This window comes from Mustela erminea, chromosome 16 (assembly GCF_009829155.1).
Source record: "Mustela erminea isolate mMusErm1 chromosome 16, mMusErm1.Pri, whole genome shotgun sequence".
NCBI classification, from domain to species: domain Eukaryota; kingdom Metazoa; phylum Chordata; class Mammalia; order Carnivora; family Mustelidae; genus Mustela; species Mustela erminea.
The window spans coordinates 44,908,655-44,926,451 of record NC_045629.1 but is presented as its reverse complement, the minus strand read 5'-3'; the positions used below and the strand labels follow the sequence as shown (position 1 = coordinate 44,926,451).

The 17,797-nt window shown below is 38.4% G+C and overlaps 1 long non-coding RNA gene across 1 annotated transcript in view; it reads left to right on the top strand.

Annotated features, from left to right (window-relative positions):
• The window catches only part of LOC116575365, a 36,112-nt gene extending 20,062 nt beyond the window's left edge, over window positions 1-16,050 (top strand). The window contains exons 2-3 of the long non-coding RNA XR_004279735.1: window positions 4,750-4,893; window positions 15,110-16,050. This is a non-coding gene — a long non-coding RNA (uncharacterized LOC116575365). The remainder of the gene's footprint in view (window positions 1-4,749; window positions 4,894-15,109) is intronic.
• Window positions 16,051-17,797: the final 1,747 nt, after the last annotated feature.

Sequence of the window (17,797 nt, the reverse complement as noted above, 5' to 3'; positions counted from 1 at the left end):
TGCATCTCTTTGTAAATCACATTATCTGGGGAGTTGCCCCCCATCCCCTTCCTAAGAGCTCTTTGAAGAAAAATACAATGTTCATTTTCGTATTTTTATCACTTAACACAGTTCCTGACTTATGTTAATTAAAGGAATGAATGATGATGAATGAATAGAATGGAAACAAATAAATAAGTAGATAAATGCAAATGAATTAATTTCCCTAATATATATCTTGTTTATGTTTTATATAAAGAGATATAGACAAAATACACGTGTCTTAAATGTATATATCATAATGAGAAATACTGGACAGACTCTAAGAAAAATTCCGGGCAAGCAAGGTTTGTGGACTGATAGCTTCCAAAACTTGATCTGCATGACCATTTCCTGTTTGGTGGTCTGGCTATTAAGATCTTGAGATTGTCACAGGCAGGTGAGCTGATAGAACGAACATGAAGTTTTTGCATCCAGTATGGAAATGCAAACGAAATCCGATCTTAGAAAAATGATGGGTACTGAGACTGTACAAAAGGAAAAATTCTACTTGCAGTGACCTTATTATTTTCCTTTAAAACTACAAGTATTATTTCTTCCCTTTACTTTTTCTGCCAACTTCTCACAGAGCAGTATGCACACATTATCAAATTGTACAATACTGTGTATTGGTTTTCCAGGGCAGAGTATCAAAGGCTCTCCTGAGGAAAGAAAAGGTTTTTGTAGAATGACACTGGATACTCTAAACATTCTCATGTTCTTTTTCTTCCAAAATTGGACCTCTTTTTTGATCTGATTTTACATTTGAATATTTTGAATATAAGGCATTTAGGGCAGAAGGATAGTGTCCTCATTCTGCTAACATTATGACGTATTTTAGGAAAAAAGAGAAAAACAAGAAAGCCTTAAGGGAAAAAAAGAAATCTTCTAGAATAATCAGTAAGAGATTTCTTATTTTTAATTCTTTTATGTATATAAAATTGGATATGTCCCTAAGTGATTTTGCCTTTATTCTGTTCATTACCTGTATTATTTCACATCAAAGGCAAGCTCTGACAATGACTCATCTTACTCTATTTAAAGTTATCAAAGTGATTAACACTTGAATCATTTCTACCAGTCCTTTGGGTATTTAGAAGAAAACAAACATTAGATTTGACTTTTTAGGATTTGTTGTTGTTGACTAGGTTAAAATGTTACATTTAAAAGATTTCTAGCTATCTACAAATCCTGAAGTTCAGTCCTATAAATTGTTTTTGAAAAATGTATGCTAAGGCAACAATTTCCAACACAGCTCCCAAGAATGAGGTATTTTTATTGATATTATTAACCTCTTGTTCTATGGGCTAGCAGTGCTCTCCTTGTCACCTCCCTTCCGCTACCCTACCAGAACAGTCTATTCAGGAGAGAAGAGTCTCAGAAATATGTTCCTGATAGATCACTGGCATTCTGTAGGACACTTGTTCTCAAAGGAGATTTTCCAGATATAAATTACAAGCACTAACAAGCAATGGGCAGGTCAAAATATGAATGTCTCCATCATTAGTAAATGTTCTTGAATACTGAAATCAAAGAGAATAGAATTGAGACCAGCATGTTTCTGTTTTTCCATTAAATCCATAAATAATCCTTTCCCACTCACCTGTATTTGCTTTAGATATGCTTTAGCTTCCAGAGGAATTTAAGACTACAAGTCTTGCAAATGAGGTAAACTCAGAGGATCAAACGGTCTTAGAGTCTTTTTTACTTATCTATCTATCTATCTATCTGAGAGAACAAGAGAGAGAGAAAGAGAAAGTATGAGAGGGGAGAGGGGCATAGGGAGAGACTATCCAAGCAAACTCCCCATTGAGCAGGACCCCACAGTAGGGCTGGACATGGGCTCAACCTCACCACCCAAGAGATCACAACCTGAGCAAAACCAAGAGTCAGATGCTTAATGAGCTGAGCCACCAAGGTGCCCCTTAGAGTCGTTTTAAATAAGGAGTTTAGCAAATCCAATGTTTTCAAATATTCTATGCATCTATCAATATTTTTACCAGTCTACAATTTTTTGTAGTCTATTCCCCTATGTCATTGCTTTATATTTTCCTCCTTGAGTTAAAGTGGTCCAACTCATAAAGAAAATGAAACTTTTTATAATACACCCCCCCCCTTTTAGCAATTCTCAACTTTATTTTTTCCAATCTTTCATGTACAGGGAGTATTTGCTAAAATAAGATTCCAAAATAAGATACGCTTCTAGGGGCACCTGGGTGGCTCAGTGGGTTAAGCCTCTGCCTTCAGCTCAGGTCATGATCCCAGGGTCCTGGGATCGAGCTCCACATCAGGCTCTCTGCTCAGCAGGAAGCCTGCTTCCTCCCTCTCTGCCTGCTTCTCTGCCTACTTGTGATCTCTGTCTGGTAAAAATAAATAAGTAAAATCTTTAAAAAAAAATACGCTTCTAAGTTTTCTATAGAAAAGTTTATACTAACCAAAGAGACTCCTTAAACTGGGAAATTAGATTGAGCATCATCCCTGGTCTCTGCTCTCTAGGAGCTAACAGTCTAGTCCCATGAAAAATGCTAAAACACTCCCAGTCTGTGCATGGCAAGTGACAGTGATTGGAAGGGGAGAATGGAGGAAAAACAGATGATTGGAGGTGAGAGGTGTTAATAGGAGTGACCTGCTAAATCTTCACAAAGGAGCTGAAATTTTAAGTTGGGTCTTTAAGGACTGTGTGTTTGATTCCCGTGGCTGCTGTAACAAAATACCACAAACTGGGTGGCTTAAAATTGGGCCATGCTCACTCTAAAGGCTCTACATGAGAATCTTCCCTTATCTCTTCCAGCTTCTGGTGGTTGCTGACAATCCTTGGCAGTCCCTTATAGCAGCTTAAATCCAATTTCTTTTCCTGTCATAACATGGTGGCCTCTCTGTGTGTTTATTTCTATGTCTCTCCTCTTACAAGGATACATGTCATTAGATTAGGGCCCATTCTAATTTAATATGGCCTCTTTTTAACTTGTTGACATTTTCAAAGACCCTATATCCAAGTAAGGTCACATTCACAGGTACTGGGAGTTAGCACTTGAACATGTCTTTTGGGGGGACATAATTCAAATAAAAAAAGACAGTATCTTAGATCATGTGCCGTAGAAGCAGGAAATGAGCTGAGATGAGTTTTGGAAAAAGTGTGCTCAGGAGATGGAAAATGAAGTAAGCAGGCCAGGGCAGGAACAAGAAGCCAATCAAGGGAGTAGATATAAAAACTCCTGGTGAGGCTGCTCCCATTTGGCCCAAGGGAATTCTCTGTAGCAGATGGCAGCAGTGAGCTGCTAGCAGCTACCATGCATACTAGCTGGAAACTGGGGACATCAGCCTGGTGACGGGGGATCTGGTGGGGCTCCAATAGCATTCAACTCATTCTATCCCTGATCCTGTTCAGGTTTGCTTGCCTTTCACAAGAAGTCCTTTCCATCCAGACACAATTACCTCCAGAATCTGGTTGTTGTATTTTATAGTAAAACTTACAAGATGAAAATTAGTGGTTGTTACAGCTGGTCCTGAGGCTATAGTTGATTCTCACTAACATCTCCCTCTACATTTCCTCTATATCCCATACCCCTTGGCTAGAACTTCTGCTAATCTAAATGCTCGAAGCTTGGGATGAGTTTGAGCCTCTATCATTCCCTTAGCAAATCTCAATTGCTCTCCTTGATCATTTATAATAAAAGTCTGCTATGGGAGTATTGAATGACCTAGTAGATCATGAGTACTCCATATATTTCTTCCTGACTCTGTTTGGTAGCAGCAGTCCTACCTCTTCATGATTAGGGTAATTACTCCTGTCCTTGCAGTGATTCCTTTCTGCACCTGCAATTTTATTGCCACAAGTAGCCCAGAGAGATCAGGTGACAGACTTAGCTTTAGGTTTAGTGGAACTCTTACTGTATCCCCTGACAGAAGTATCTCTCTTCTAGGGCCCAGGACTTTGAGAAACAAATAAGCCAAAGCTTTGGAGATGGGAACAACAAATGCCCCAGTCAGGTCACTAGGAGTAATGTTCAGCTGGGCAACCCCTTACTTCCATACCTTGATTCTCAGACCTATGTATTCTTCCTACAGAGGACACAGCACCATATGATGGTAGTTGGTTCAAGATATATATCATATCTAAGGATGGGACCCCATCAATGTGTGGTTATCTCCAATCAGTTAGTTGCCCTTTCAAGAGGCCTTTCCAATAACAGCTTCTGGATGGTGTCATATATGGTTGAAAATCTGATACCAAATGTGTGGGTTTTCCTAAACTAAGCAATTTTGCAGTTCTTGGTGGGCACTCACTAGGTGTCTTTGATTTAACTCAATTCTCTGAATACTTTCTTTGGATTTTTCTTCACATCCAATAGTACCTTTCTAGCTCCATAATCTTGATCCCAATTGCCCACTAAATAGTAATTTAATTTACTCCATTTTAATTTTTCCTCTAAACCCAACTAATTTTTAAGAACAAATTTAGCTTCCAACTGATCATAGTGAATAGTTTATTTCAAAGGTAGGCAATTGGTGCCTTTGATTTAACAGAATAATGTTAGAATTGATGTCTACGTTTTTTCTCTTGATCACTCCTATTGGATAGCAAAATGTCTACTGTTGTAGCTACATCTATCACACTCATGTTCAAGGCAGAAAGAATATAGGGATATGGCCAGCTTCATCTATAAACGTCTACCAAAACAAACATTTTCAAGAACACCCACTGATTTCCCCTTATTTCTCATTTGCCAGATCTGGAGGGAAGCTAAAGACAGGGGTCAGGATTGTGTTGACTGGATTAAACTATCATGATCCACTCCTAGAGATGGGCACAGAGCAGCTCTCAACAAAATTGGAATTTCTTTAATAATAAAGAAGGGCTAAACAGATATTTAGGTAAGTAACCAACACAGATGCAAACAATTATCCAGATTAATCTTCAAATAAGCTGTGAAAGTTGTAGAGGAGAAACACAGTTTTCCCTTTCAACCACCTTGCCAGCTCAAAATGATCAATTCTTCAACATCACGTAATAGTTGTTCCATATTCAAATTTCTGCAATTGCTTCAAAGACTGTTTTCCCTGTTTGAATTGGGATTCAAAGTCCACACATTATATGCAATTATTTTTCTTGAGCAGATTATTTCCTGCCCTTTTTAAAAGTTGCTGCTTTGTTAGAAAAACCAGATCATTTGTCCTGTTGATCCAACTCCCTCCCCCAAAACTGAATTTGGCTGATTATTTCCCTGTGGTGGTGTTTAACTTGGTTTCTCTATCCCCTGTATTTCCTGTAAATTGGCAGTTAGATTTAGGGGCTTGATTAATCTTCCTAAAACATCAGTTTCATCCCTCTTTATCACTTCTGCTCATAAGTGTCCAGTGGTGCTTGCCTAGAGAAAACTTCCCAAGTTCAAGTCTTTAAATTATTGGCCATTAGTGATTAACTCAACCTCTAGTCTTTCTTCTCTCCCTCGAGGCAGGGGTGGGGATGAGTGTTCCAATCCTCTAATCACAAGGTTGGTTCCCTGGCAACCAGTCCCATCCCTAGAGGCCTCCCAAAAGTCATCTCATTAACATAAACTCAGGTGTGGTAGAAAAGGACCTGATACAGATCACAAAGATGCCCCTACCACCTTTATCATTCCAGAACTGTTTCCGGATTAGGAGACAAAACCCAAATATTATAACAAAAGATACTCTGACTCCACTTCAGATATCACAAGGGTTTTAGGAGCAAAGAATGAGGACAAAATATATATTCCTTATTATATCACAATATCACACCAGTGATGAAAAGAATAAAGTTCATTTTACTTTTTAGGCAACAATATTGTACAGGTAGTGTTGCACATCTCCTACCTCATCACATAATGACATTTTAAATTTAGTGATGCTATCAGTCAGTCTCCTTCCTTATCAAGTTTCAGTTAACATTTTGAACATCCAATGGGGATAGCCACCTAAAGCCGTTTATTTCCGCGTGGCACAATGGTGATTCTGGAATTCTATTATTTTGTATATATTGGCTGGAATGCCTCTATAAAGAAGAACGTTACCTTGACATCTATTTGGTAACTCTGAAATATAGCCTAAATGGGAAAGGGACACACACACACACACACACACACAGGCTTGATTCTTTTCCTTTATAAAGTTCACAGCAAATAGTTGATGTTTTAACAATCTAAATGATAACCAATTAAGGTTTTTTTTTTTTGTTTTTTTTGGGCTTTTGGGGGAGAATGGAACATTATAAGCTTGTGAAATATTATATATGTGATATGCTAAAATCCACTACAGTGATTAAAAAAAAATTCTTTTGTCACTAGGAATCCCTTCAAGTTGTCCTTTTGACATGACCCAGTTAGTCTTTGATAGCTTTCTTGCTTTCTGGCACAAAACAATCCTCCAAAACCAAGAGTCATTTATTTTTTTCAAAGGTCTCTTGTTCCTCTATTGGAAATGGTATTACAGGCCATTTAATCTGGGTGCTTAGAATATTCATTGCTACTGGATTGTCATTGTGTCTGAGTCTTTTCAGTAGAGAGCACTAAGAAATGCACTTTTTTTTTTAAAGAGACAAAATAGTGTGGTCACTTTAATATTTCCAAATCAAATTTAAGATTAGAACAGAATTAGAATAACTAGTATGTGTTGGGAAGACTCAGATGACACAGTGGAAAAAATAATGACCTGAGAGTCAATGAGATCCAGCTCTCTGCTCTGAGTTAGCAAGAGTTCCAATGAATATAGTCACTTAAGCTCTTGGGACTTTGATTTCTCTCTATGCAAAATGGGTGGTCCAAAGAGATGATCACTATACTCCCTTCCAGCTCTAACATCTTCTACATCCATAAACCTAGACCATCTACACAGAATATGCATTTTTATGCCTTTAATAAACAGTTATTGAAGGAGTAAATGAATGAACAATGTGCTTAAAAATAACTACTTAACCCTCTAGCCTAGCCCAGCTACTGGCTCTGACCCAGTCAGTGCCAGATGGAACAGAAGAACCATGTAGGAAAGCCTGGCCCTAACCCCTTGTGCATAAAATCATTAGTGAGAATAAAGTTGTTATTTAAAGTAACTAAAATTTGAGTGGGTAATTATGCAACAGTAGATAATTTTAACAATTGAGTAAATAATTTAACTTCTCTGAAGCTTAGTTTCCTCATCTGTGTAACGGACACACCATTGTAATCATCAATATCATTTTTGCTTAACATTTATTGGAAGCTTACTATGTGCCAGGCATGGTTCTAAGTACTTCACAAAAACCTGGTGACATATGTACTATTAATATTCCCAATTTTCAGAGATACAGAAGGACACTACATCATTCTTAAAAAGACTATCCACCAAGATGATCTAACAATTGTAAATATCTATGCCCCCAATATGGGAGCAGCCAATTACATAAGAAAACTGTTAATCAAGATAAAGAGTCATATTGATATGAATACACTAATCGTTGGAGATCTTAACACGCCTCTCAGAAATAGACAGATCATCGAAGCAGAAAATCAATAAAGAAAAAAGAGCATTGAATGACACATTGGACCAGATGGACCTCATAGATATATACAGAACATTCCACCCTAAAACAACAGAATACTCATTCTTGTCAAGTGCACATGGAAATTCTCAAGAATAGACCACATACTGGGTCACAAATCAGGATTCAACCGATACCAAAAGAGTGAGATTATTCCCTGCACATTCTCAGATCACAATGCTTTGAAACTGGAGCTCAATCACAAGGAAAAGTTCCAAAGGAACTCAAACACCTGGAAGCTAAAGACCACCTTGCTTAAGAATCCTTGGATCAACAAGGAGATCAAAGAAGAACTGAAACAATTCATGGAAACCAATGACAATGAAGACACTTCTTTCCAAAACCTATGGGATACAGCAAAGGCGGTTTTAAGGGGGAAATACATAGCCAACCAAGCCTCCCTCAAAAAAATTGAAAAATCCAGAACATAGCAGCTGTCTCTACACCTTAAAGAACTGGAGAATCAACAACAAATCAAACCAACTCCACACATAAGAAAGGAAATAATCAAGATTAGAGCTGAGATCGATGAGGTAGAAACCACAGTAGAACGTATCAATGAAACTAGAAGCTAAGCAACCTAGATGAAATGGATGCATTCCTGGAAAACTATAAAATCCCAAAATTGAATCAGGAAGAAATTGACAACCTGAATAGACCAATATCTAGTAATGAGATTGAAGCGGTGATCAAATACCTCCCAAAAAACAAGAGCCCAGGACCTGATGGATTCCCTGGGGAATTCTACCAAACTTTCAAAGAAGAAATAACACCTATTCTCCTGAAGCTGTTTCAGAAAATTGAAGCAGAAGGAAAACTTCCTGACTCTTTCTATGAAGCCAGCATTAACCTGATCCCCAAACCAGGCAAAGACCCTACGAAAAAGGAGAATTTCAGACAAATATCACTGATGAATATGGATGCTAAGATTCTGAACAAGATCCTAGCCAATAGGATCCAACAGCACATTAAAAAGATTATCCACCGTGACCAGGTGGGATTCATTCCTGGGCTACAAGGATGGTTCAACATTCGCAAATCAATCAATGTGATAGAACAAATTAATAAGAGAAGAGAGAAGAACCACATGGTCCTCTCAATTGATGCAGAAAAAGCATTTGACAAAATCCAGCATCCGTTCCTGATTAAAACGCTTCAAAGTATAGGGATAGAGGGAACATTTCTGAACTTCATCAAATCTATCTATAAAAGACCCACAGCAAATATCATCCTCAATGGGAAAAAGCTTGGGTCCTTCCTGTTGAGATCAGGAACACGACAAGGATGCCCACTCTCACCACTCTTGTTCAACATAGTATTAGAAGTCCTAGCAACAGCAATCAGACAACAAAGGGAAATAAAAGGTATCCAAATTGGTAATGAAGAAGTCAAACTCTCTCTCTTTGCAGATGACATGATTCTTTATATGGAAAACCTAAAAGATTCCACCCCCAAACTACTAGAACTCATACAACAATTCAGCAACGTGGCAGGATACAAAGTCAATGTACAGAAATCAGTGGCTTTCTTATACACTAATAATGAAAATACAGAAAGGGAAATTAGAGAATCGATTCCATTTACTATAGCACCAAGAACCATAAGATACTTGAGAATAAACCTAACCAAAGAGGTAAAGGATCTGTATTCGAGGAACTACAGAACACTCATGAAAGAAACGGAAGAAGGCACAAAAAGATGGAAGACCATCCCATGCTCTTGGATCAGAAGAATAAACATTGTTAAAATGTCTATACTGCCTAGAGCAATCTATACTTTTAATGCTATTCCGATCAAAATTCCACTGGTATTCTTCAAAGAGCTGGAGCAAATAATCCTAAAATTTGTGTGGAATGAGAAGGACCCCGAAACGCTAAGGAAATGTTGAAAAACAAAAATAAAACGGGGGGCATCATGTTGCCTGATTTCAAGCTTTACTACAAAGCTGTGATCACCAAGACAGCATAGTACTGGCATAAAAACAGACACATAGACCAGTGGAACAGAGTAGAGAGCCCAGATATGGACCCTCAACTCTATGGGCAATTAATCTTCGACAAAACAGGAAAAAATATACAGTGGAAAAAAGACAGTCTCTTCAATAAATGATGCTGGGAAAACTGGACAGCTATATGTAGAAGAATGAAACTCGACCATTCTCTTACACCGTACACAAAGATAAACTCAAAAAGGATAAAAGACCTCAATGTGAGACAGGAATCCATCAGAATCCTACATAGGCAGTAATCTCTTTGATATCAGCCACAGCAACTTCTTTCAAGATATGTCTCCAAAGGCAAAGGAAACAAAAGTGAAGATAAACTTTTGGGACTTCATCAAAATCAAAAGCTTCTGCACAGCCAAGGAAACAGTCAAGAAAACAAAGAGGCAACCCACGGAATGGGAGAAGATATTTGCAAATGATAGTACAGACAAAAGGTTGATATCCAGGATCTATAATCTATTTGAGGACAAACTCAACACACACAAACAGACAATTATATTAAAAAATGGGCAGAAGATATGGACAGACACTTCTCCAATAAAGACATACAAATGGCTATCAGACACATGAAAAAATGTTTATCGTCACTAGCCATCAGGGGATTCAAATTAAAACTACATTGAGATATCACCTTACACCAGTTAGAATGACCAAAATTAGCAAGACAGGAAACAACATGTGTTGGAGGGGATGTGGAGAAAGGGGAACCCTCTTACACTGTTGGTGGGAATGCAAGTTGGTGCAGCCTCTTTGGAGAACAGTGTGGAGATTCCTCAAGAAATTAAAAATAGAGCTTCCCTATGACCCTGCAATTGCACTACTGGGTATTTACCCCAAAGATACAGATGTAGTGAAAAGAAGGGCCATCTGTACCCCAAAGTTCATAGCAGCAATGGCCACGGTCACCAAACTGTGGAAAGAACCAAGATGCCCTTCAATGGACAAATGGATAAGGAAGATGTGGTCCATATACACTATGGAGTATTATGCCTCCATGAGAAAAGATGAATACCCAACTTTTGTATCAACATGGATGGGACTGGAAGAGATTATGCTGAGTGAAATAAGTCAAGCAGAGAGAGTCAATTATCATATGGTTTCACTTATTTGTGGAGCATAACAAATAGCATGGAGGACATGGGGAGTTAGAGAGGAGAAGGGAGTTGGGGGGAAATTGGAAAGGGAGGTGAACCATGAGAGACTATGGACTCTGAAAAACAATCTGAGAGTTTTGAAGGGGTAGGGGGGTGCGAGGCTGGGGTACCAGGTGGTGGGTATTATAGAGGGCACGGACTGTATGGAGCACTGGGTGTGGTGCAAAAATAATGAATACTGTTATGCTGAAAATAAAAAATAAATTAAAAAAATATATTAAAAAATTCCCAATTTTCAGATGGTAACTGAGGCATTGAGAGATTAACATAAACAGGTAACATAGTTAGTTAAGTGACAGAAATAAGATTCAGACATGCATGGCCTGACTGCAAGATGAAAACAAGTTTATGGAGTATACAGTATAATGTCAATCACATAGCAGGGGCTGAGATCATGGTGATGGTGATGGTAGTGATTGTGATAGTATCAGTTGTGATTGTTAGCATCACATAGGAAAGTTTTCTCAGGGAGTCTGGGTTCTGAGCAAACACTTCAAGGAAAGAAAAAACTTGAGGTGCATGCATAGGGTTATAGGAAAAATGTCTTTGACTGGAAATCAGGAAGCAGATGCAGCAAAAGAGCATGGTAGAAAATACTGATGGGTGAGAGTGACAGTGAGTGGGTAGAAAGTGGGACTGAACTGATGTTTAGGCAAGTAATTTAAACTGGTGGCTCTGTAGGGTCTTTTGGCTCAAACAGAGAATGTGACAGGGCCAGCCATGGGTTATTTACTATGGCATCCAATCAAGCCACATGTTCATGAAATGCGTGACTTACCACTGCACCGCATTACCAAACTTCCTCTCCCCAATTAAGGAAATACCCTTTTCATTTATGAAGCCATTCGTGGGCATCTGAATGATCCCACCATTGAGGGGACCCAATGGGGGTCATACTCACATGACCAAGGTCAAGTAGTCAAAAGATATTTATAGCTCATTTATAGCCCATTATAGTACCGTCAGGCAGGCATATCCTGCACAGGCTTCCTAAATGAGGTAAATATGCTGGACCCTGGGCTTTCGGTATAGCCGTGTGACCAAGGATATTTGTAAGTTACCTGAGAAATCCAAACAACACCTGAAGTGGTGGATCGTCATGTTCCAGATGAGTGGTCATGATGCACCTATCCTGTCCTCGGTAAGGGTCATAATTTTTCAGACAATCATCAAATGTTAATTCTTGGAGACCTTAATTTAATGCATTCACTGAGAGATGCATAAATGGACAGTACCAAAGCAAAGGGACTTGTCCATCAGTGTAAGAGGCCAAGTATAGAACTACACATTTTGTTACTTCTACTAGTTTTCCTTTACAATAAGTGAAGATTCAAGATTACTTAATAAATGCCAATGGAATAACTGGATACCAATAGAGGCAAATCCTTTAGGTTCACATCTCATAACACAAAACAAACTCCAGACTAATTAGTTAATTACAAAAATGTTACCTCAAAGGAAATAGGAGAAAATAAATTTTGCAGAAGCATGACATAATTGTATCAGATTAAAGCAATAAGATAATTTAACAGATGTGAAGTGACCACACAGAAATTTAAAACTGTATAATAAAAATAAGAAACATGCAATCAAAAGATGTATTACAAATTGGGAAACTCTTTCATAATAAGATTTGAGAGATCGCTGACAGAAACATAAATTGTTTACCTCTATAGGATATAATAATTAAACACAACAAGGAATGTTAAGCCTTATTAATATAAAGACATAATAAATAACAGTTAAAACAATAATAATTTTAAATCCATTGTCTAAGAAAATATTTAATTTTCTTGATCATAGCAAACAATACTAACTAGATTGTAGTGAAATAATATTCTGGTGGCATTATATATCAGTCCATTTTAGGAAACAACATGATGATATTATAGGAACTATGTAATATTTTTATAACTTTAGCTTGATAATCCCACTCTTGAGAATTTATCTGAAGTATGATCTCAATTCATTAATAACATCTGAATCTTCTGCTTAATTTCTGTTCCTTGGGTGTGTTCTAGTTTTCTAATTCCAATCAAATTTTGCACTCTGGTACTTTAAACCCTTCCTGTCCAAAGTGAAGTTCATCTTCTTTCCTCTAAACTATATAGCAAGCCACTTTTAATCTCTGCATCACTGGCACCTGGACTGTGCCTGAAACATAATAAGTGCACAATAAACTCTGCTGAATGAATGAATTACTTCCCTGTTTTCATCTTCCAGGCCAGGTTGGGAAACTTGGAGTTATCTTTGACTGTCCTTCCTTACATAAAACTTGTCACAGAATTATGTTATTTCACAATGTCTCTTGGCCTCTCCTTTCTTCTTATGTGGTTCTCTCTCCAGCTCCCTATGGCTTTGTACTTTGTTAACTGGAGTGGACTACTGGTTCATCTTCTGATTCTCAAGCTTTCTCTATCCCAAATCACCCCATGAGAGTGTAACGCCCGATTTATCAGTATCAAGTAGAGATCGTTGGTCCAAGCAACAGAAAGCAATTCTGGCTAACTTAAGCAATAAAAATGGATGTATTGGAAGGTTGCTGGTGAGCTCACAGAAAGGGAGGAAGAGCTGATAAATCAAGCATCAGAAAGATTGGAAACTGGGACTATTCCCTGCATTCCCAGCAACATGAATTTGTATATTGTCTCTCTTGGGTACTGTCATTAGATAATTACCTACAAGTAATTTGCAGCGCAACAATAATTTTCTTAATGTTTAAGGTATTATGCTTTCCTTACCATACTGCAAGTCCAAGGGCAAGGATCATGTAATTTATTTTGCAACCCTAGAGCACTGAGCATGAACTATGTACTTGACTGAGACAGACCAATGACACGATAGGAAAATGGGCTGGCTTGTGGTAGAGTGTGGGGTAGGACACTGGGGAAAAATGATTCCAGAGGCAAGAAAGTCTTATCTGGAATCCCAGATTGTTGATCCTGACCCACATCTATCAGAGCCACTGTCTTCTAGTTCTCTGAAAGAAAAAGCCAGTGAGATGCTCTCAAAAAAAGGCCCACTTGTTAGTACTTTGGGCCCACATTATTTTGTAGTCCTCTACTCTGATAAAACAGCTAGATCAAATATGAGATGGGAGAGTTTTTTAATCTTGTTAGCCAGCAGCAAGCTTAGGAACCTGCTCTAGCCTTTTTCCTCCTGAGCCATCTGTTGGGCTGCCCTGAAACCCTATGAATGTGCTACTATGCCAGAAGGAGGAAAGAGAAAGTAAGAGCCCCCTTCAAGCACTTATATAGGAAAGGTCTTCAGAACGATGAGAAGATGATCCTCTAAAGGACAATCCTGATGGAAGTTCAAGTTTTCTTTTCTTTGCTCCTATCATAAATTCCCCCACCTTGGCCTTGGTCTAATTGTGAGACTTTGATACATTTTAGTGCTCCTTTTCTGAAAAAAGGAAATCATACTTAAACTCCATCTTTTCGGTACAATGACTCTCTAACCTGACTGTGCATGAGAATCATCCACAGAGGCCCCATTCTGGGTAGAATTCTGGGGAGGAACCTAGGATCCATATGGTAACAACTTTTCCAGGTAATTTTTAGGCAATCGGCCCAGCACTGGTACATGGCTTGGATTCAGGGGAACTACTGCCCTAGAAGTGGGGCAGGGCCATTGCAAGCCACATTTTGTCATTGCTTGGGTTAACTCAAGAATATCGAGGCTCCATGATCAATCAGAGATGTGAGTGACCTTTTCCATGGAGGAAAATCACCACAGTATTAGAAAATTCCTGCATATGACATGTTAAGGACACTTTTCCCTCACCCTTGCTCATATGTATTCTGGCATAATCGGTAAAATTAGAATATTGTTAGGAATTATGATTTCTTGGTGGACTCCAGAATGTGGTTTATGTATTTATATGATCAAAATATATTTTCCCTTGCAAAACAAATTTATATTAACTTTTAAAATGTGTTATACAAAGTGTATGTATTCTCTCATGAAAAAAATTTACTTATAAAACTAAAATACATTTTTGGGCAAAATAATATACTTAACCAGATTTATCCTGCAAACTTGACATTTCCTCAGCCTTTGATTATGCATGGGAAATAATAGGAGCTAACATTTAGTGAGCACTTGCCATGTTCTAGACACTTTCCTAATTGCTTTACGTATGTTAACTCACTTAATTCTTACAGTAACCCAACTTACCTTTCTACAGATGAGGACACTGGGCCAGGGTCAGGAGCTGATCACAGGTCATCTAGCTAGTAAATGGTGATCCTAAGATTCAAATCCCAGCAGTTCTGGGCCCAGACAAGCCAAGCTATGCTGCTTTTGCAAATTTTTTCTACATAATGGCAGCACAGACCTCTCTTCCTAGAAGTACCTTTCCGTGTTAAAGCAGATACTCTCTGTTCCTTCCAGATTAATCTGCTCCTCCTGCAGGCCCTAGTATCCATGGTGAAAAAAGGAAAATTGAAAAATCAAATACCATTCTGTCTACCTGACGAAGAGCCTGCAGACGAACTTACCCTGAATCTAGGACTGAGCTCTTGTTAACACCAAGACCAGATTTCTGATGATATTTGTGAGATGTCGCCCAAATGTCTAAAGCAGTTCTCTGTGTGTTAATAACAGACTCCATCTTTTAAAAAACTGTGCCATAATTTCTCTGGAACTTTGCTCATGAAAAGACCAGTTGCTCTTGCTCCAGAATGAATGATTATCCTTCCATACAACAGATGCCTTCCTCTAACTCTTCTCCCAGTGCAGGCAGGAATCCTGCTTCCCACTCAGGAATTTGCACTGATTGGGCTGTTGCTACAGTATAATATCTCTGAGTGGACCTCCTCCTCCCCCAGATCCTATATTTTCCCTGATCTGCTGGACTATTTCAGGTATTCAGCACAATGAATGGGAAGAATATCCCAGACCTGCAAACCCTCAGCCAGCTACCCACTCTGGGTTTTGGAGGAAATATGCAAGGGGGAGACTGGACAAATGAACACTTTCTCTGTAGTTCAAATGAACCTGGAGACCCATGTGGTCTCAGAACACTGTTGTGTTTCAGAAACAAATTCAAAACCAAGGGTAAATAAAAGGGAGTTATAGTCTTCATGCTAAAATGATTAAATGGGAGCCACAGAAATGCTTACCTGAACTTGCCTTCCTCTCCCATTCTTTCCCCTTATTCAAGAAGCTGCTCCCAAGACTCCCCTCCAGCCCACGCTTCTTTTGTCCCTCCCTCCATTCCTGCATCTCCTCTCACCAGATCTCATGAAGTAGGTCTACTTAGCCTTGCTCCCAAGAAGAAAGAAGCCCCCTTTTAAGAAATGGAGAGGAGGCTTTGAAAACTGAGTTGACAAATAAAGGTTTTCTCTGGTGGTAAAGTTGGGGAATGAGTCTCCGAATATTGCTATCTCAATATTTATCTTTTTTTTTTTAAACCATGCTATATATTACATCCCTATGACTTATTTATTTTATAACTGGAAATTTGTAGCTTTTGACTCCCCTCACCCATTTTCCCCAACTCTTACTTGTTCTTGCTTCCTCTAGGCATACGGCTTTCTGTGCATCAGTTTGTACAGCTCCTCCAAATTATTGAGATAGTGATAAATTAAATCAGGAGTGTAGATTTACAACTGAAATCTTCAAAAGAGAAAGAAATATTTTGGGTCTGTAGGAAATAAATGGTTACCCCAAAATAGATTATGGTACTTTCATTAAATGAAGTTTTTTTTTTAAAGATCTTTAAAATTTTATTTAGTTGAAAGGGAGAGAGAGAGAGTGAGCACAAGAGAGAAAGGGAGAGGGAAAAGCAGACTCCTTGCTGAGCAGAGACAGGGCTTTGATCCTAGGACCCTGAGATCATGACCCAAACCAAAGGCAGAAGCTTACTTAACTGACTGAGCCACCCAGGCACCATTGTTAAATGAAGTGTTGCATTTTAATTATTTTTGTGTCCTGAATAATTGTCAGTCATCCATACCCCTAAAATGCAATAAAAACTAGGATGCTTTCACAGTATAGATTCTTTTCAAAATTCTGTAACAAATAATTTAATGCCATAATGTAATTTCCGTATTCTTGCTGGATAAATCCATCTTATCAATGTTTCACAAAAAATTTGGGGAATGGTTTCTGTTTTAATGATCAGAAATTTGGAGGCACTGAATTCCTTGTTGTAAATTTCTTGATATACAGTTTACCGTATTCGTGATAATTATTTTATGGCATAATTTAAACCAAAGTTATAGAAAGATAATGTTGATTGTTTCTGGCAACCACTAATCTGTTCTCTGCTTCTATGAGCTACCCCCCTTTTCAATTCCATATATAAGTGAGATCATTTGTTATTTGTCTTTCTCTGCCTGATTTATTTCACTTAGCATAATTCCCTTAAGGTTCATCCATATTGCCACAAATGGCAAAATCTTATTGCTTTTCATGGCTGAATAACATTCCAGTGTGTGTGTGTGTGTGTGTGTGTGTGTGTGTGTGTGTGTGTGAGACATTTTCTTTATCCATCGATGGACTTAGGTTATTTCCATATCTTGGCCATTGTAAATAATGCTGCAGTGAACATGGGGGTGCATGTATCATTCTGAGTTCGTGCTTTCGTTTTCTTCAGATAAATACCCAAAAGTGGAATTGCCAGATGATATGCTACTCCTACTTTTAATATTTTAGGAAACTTCATACTGTTTTCTGTAGTGGCTGCACTAATATTTATCTTGTCAGTTATTTTTAATTGGAGTTATTTATGAAATGCCTATCCAATCCCCTTACCTCAAGAGCAAGACTATATTTAAACTCTGAGGATCCTTTTGCCTGGACTATCAAAGCAGTTATATGGTGGGAAAAGAAAGAAAAGTGAAGCAATTTTTGAAAAGGGCTTTTCTAAGAAAGGTAAGAGGACAAGGCAGGTTCAAAAGGGGAGGGGTCCCAGTGGGCACACCAGGCAGCAAGAACTTTGAATCTTGTTGCTCCTCCCACCAAAGCTCCACCCAGACTCCGGTCCCGTTTGTGTTCTTGACCACACATCACAATAGAACTCTCTCTCTTCAGGTTTGGGGACTTGAACTCCCTCTAGAGGCTGAAGTGTGCCAC